This window comes from Notamacropus eugenii, chromosome 7, assembly GCF_028372415.1.
Source record: "Notamacropus eugenii isolate mMacEug1 chromosome 7, mMacEug1.pri_v2, whole genome shotgun sequence".
Classification (NCBI taxonomy): Eukaryota; Metazoa; Chordata; class Mammalia; order Diprotodontia; family Macropodidae; genus Notamacropus; species Notamacropus eugenii.
The window spans coordinates 160541577-160544922 of NC_092878.1; the positions used below are offsets into that span (position 1 = coordinate 160541577).

At 39.7% G+C, this 3346-nt stretch overlaps 1 non-coding gene across 1 annotated transcript; it reads left to right on the forward strand.

Annotated features, from left to right (window-relative positions):
* Positions 1–2808: 2808 nt before the first annotated feature.
* LOC140515082 (U6 spliceosomal RNA) lies at positions 2809–2913 on the forward strand. Its single transcript, XR_011970841.1, has one exon. It is a non-coding gene; the product is annotated as a U6 spliceosomal RNA (small nuclear RNA).
* The last annotated feature ends 433 nt before the right edge of the window (positions 2914–3346 follow it).

Below are 3346 nucleotides of genomic sequence, written 5' to 3' on the forward strand. Positions count from 1 at the left end.
TGTGTCAGATGTTGTGTTAATTCAATTCAAAAACCATTTATTAAGCACCTCCTGTGTTCCAGGTGCTGTGAGAAGCACTGCATATACAAGGAAGAGAAAGAGACTGAGTCTGGTCTCAAGGAGCATCAGGAAAGACTTTTTGTAGAAGGTGAGATTTTGGTTAGGATCTGAAGAAATTAGAACATGGCGTATCATGAGTAAATATTGTATCAAAGAGTACATAGAGGAGAATAAGATGTAAGAAAACTAGAAAGTGAGGCAGGTTATTTTCGCTTAAGGCTGTTTTATTGAAATAAGCCAGATACAGAATTTATGAGTTGATATATAATTGGAGAAGAAGTTTAAAAGGAGTGAAAAGTCAACGATAACTTTGAAGATATAAGCCTGAGTGACTGGAAGGATGGTGGTGCCTTCAAGAGAAACAAGAAAGTTAAGAGGTGAGGGTTTGAGGGAAAATAAAAATGAGTTCTATTTGGGACATGTTGTGTTTGAGACACTTGTGAGAACATCCATTGGAAATATCCAATAGTCACTGGGTGAAATGGGACTGGAGATCAGGAGAGAGACTAAAGCTGTATCTATAGATGTAGGAGTGATTCACATAAAGATAATGATTAGCCCCATGGGCGATTGTAAGTCATCCAGAAAACTTAGAGAGAGATGGCAAAAGGGTCCAGGATAGATCCTTGAGGTACAACCTCAGGGTGCATGGCAAGTGTGATGATCCAGCAAAGGGCACTAGTTATTAGACAGGAGAACCAGGAGCAGGCAGAGTCCAGAAAACCCAGACAGTGAAGGGTATCCCAGAAGAATGAGAGGGCAAATACTGAAGAAAGATGAGAAATTAGAAAATAACGTTATCTTGGAAAGAGCAGTGTCAGTTGATGAGGTGAGAAATCAGATTACTGCGGGGAGTGCAGACAGTATCTTCTAGGAGTTTGACTCAGAAAGAGAATAGAAGTATAGTGGGGTAGTTGAAGGTAATGACAGGTAGTCCAGTGATAGTATGTAAAAGATAAGAAGGTTTAGCTAAGTTTGTAGGTAATAGGGAAGAAGGCTATGTAGCAAATTTATAGGATATGTAGGATACATATGTGTGTGTGTATACATATATATGTATAAGAGCATGGTGTTAAGGGGATGAGATTAAAGGCACAGGTAGAGGAAAAAAGAAGGGCCATTCCTTTAACAGACTAGAGCAGAGGAGGAAAGGATGGGAAGAGGATATCCAGGAGTTTTTAGATATAAAGAAGCACAAAAGAAGCAATTCACACCCCACAACTATTTTCTCAGTAAAGTCTGAGACAAAATTCTTTCAAGAGAGGAAGGTATAGGGATTACCGGCGCCTTGAGCAGAGGATAAAAACTGGTTTGCAATAGGTACCCAATAGGATAGAATGTAACATACAGCCAATTAGAGAAGAGTAAAGCCTTGTAACAGCTGGGAACCTCAGAGCTTAGATACTGTAACTTTAGAGGGGATCTACTTAACGTTGCTTGGTGACTTCCTCTTGTACTGTTTGGTGGCATATGAACTGAACCAGAGGAGACAGGTGAGGGCAATCTATGATTAGAGCTTGTCCAGTCATCAGATACAAAAGGACAAGAAGGGAGGCATTAGTGAGGAGAGGACAACATGCCACTGAGCTGGTTAACTGTAGGATCAAGCTTGGGAAGGAAAGAAACCAAGGTCAGAAGGGGGCTGTTGGTCCAAGATACAGCTGCAGATTGAAAGTAGTAGAGTTCATGGGGAGGTTGAGGGAGGCACAAAGAAAGGTGGAATAATAGGTTATGTTCAGAGGGAGGAATTGCAGAGAGCTCAAGAGATGACCATGGGAATGAAATTCCTGTGAGTGATTTTAAAGAATAAGGGTGTGTTCATCCCATGTGAGGCTGAAAAAGGAGAGGAAAAAAAGTGAGTCATTTCAGGAAACAAAGTGATTCATTTCAAATGAACCTCTTGTTATCTTCATGTGGGCCCTCTTGGAGGAGCCATTTTGGGGTATAAAATTCAATGTTTCCAGACCTTATTCCTAAATGAGCCATAATTCAAATTTTAAGGACATTAATTCTAGTCTCCATTGGTCTAAATGGTAAGTTTAAAGGGTTTGAAATGTGTTCATTTGTATATTATATATGTGGCTGGATTCACTTTCTGTATACATATACATGTGTATGTATATATGTATGCATACATACACACATATATACATACACATAAACATATATGTATGTGTGTATGAATACACACATTTAATTTCATCGTTCCATATGCTGTGGTTTAACAAGGACATTGATAAGCTACAGTATCTAGAGAAGGACAATCAAGATGGTGACAGGTCGAATAGTCCAGAACGTGCGGCTCCTCCATTATAGCTCAGAAATACCATGAGAACTGGCAATCATCATTGCCATTATGTCATAAATATAGTATTAAAACCAACAGGCTGCAACAGTTTTAGTTGACATCAGTAAAAAATAGAAATAGAATAACCTTTAGAAGCACAGCTGGAGAGATCAGGCATTTTACACTAGGCAGTTGTGTGCAGAAAACAAGAGTTGCATGAGAAATCTTGATAGGCCAGGGGGGAGGGGGTGTTGATTGGACTTTTTTTTACTTACTTGCCTTTTTACTTAGCCCTTCTTGTTATTGTAAGTTACTAAGAGGTAGCCAAGATTTGAATTCAAAAGAACTGGGATCCAATTGTGTATCTGCTACCTAGTAGACAGTTATGTTCTAGACAGGACCAATGTTATGGAGAATTGATAATAGGGGATCTGTGTAGATGAAATAACCATGGAAGACGGTATGATTCCACGTTAAATGATTCAGAAATAGGAATGAGGCAAAGACAATTAGCATGACTTCTGTGCAAAGAGGACATGCAGATTCAAGAAATGTTACTGTTTTTTAAACTGAGTTTGTCATCTCTTTGACAGTCACCTTTCCACCATGGGGAAATTTCCATTCTGGTGCCCACAGCCGTGATGGCTGACTTCCTGATCTGGATCACAATTTTATGCTCATGTAATTCCTGACTCAACCTACTCTCTGGACTTCTGTACCTCCTCTAAGGCCACCTTGTGACTGCAAGAGACCCCTGCCATTGGCTGGCTTTTTGTGTTATTCTCTTCTATTAGAATAAAAACTCCTTGAAGGCAGGGGCTGTCTTGTTTGCTTGCATTTATCTTCCCAGTGCCTGAAGGTTTTCAGATATCGCTTTGAGTGGACTTAGAAAAATAGATATGATATTTTTCCTTCCTTGATCGTTATATGGTCTGGAACTCTTCCTGTAGTTATTAATGGGGAGGTGGACCATTCTACACCTGATCCCTCTGCCATCTT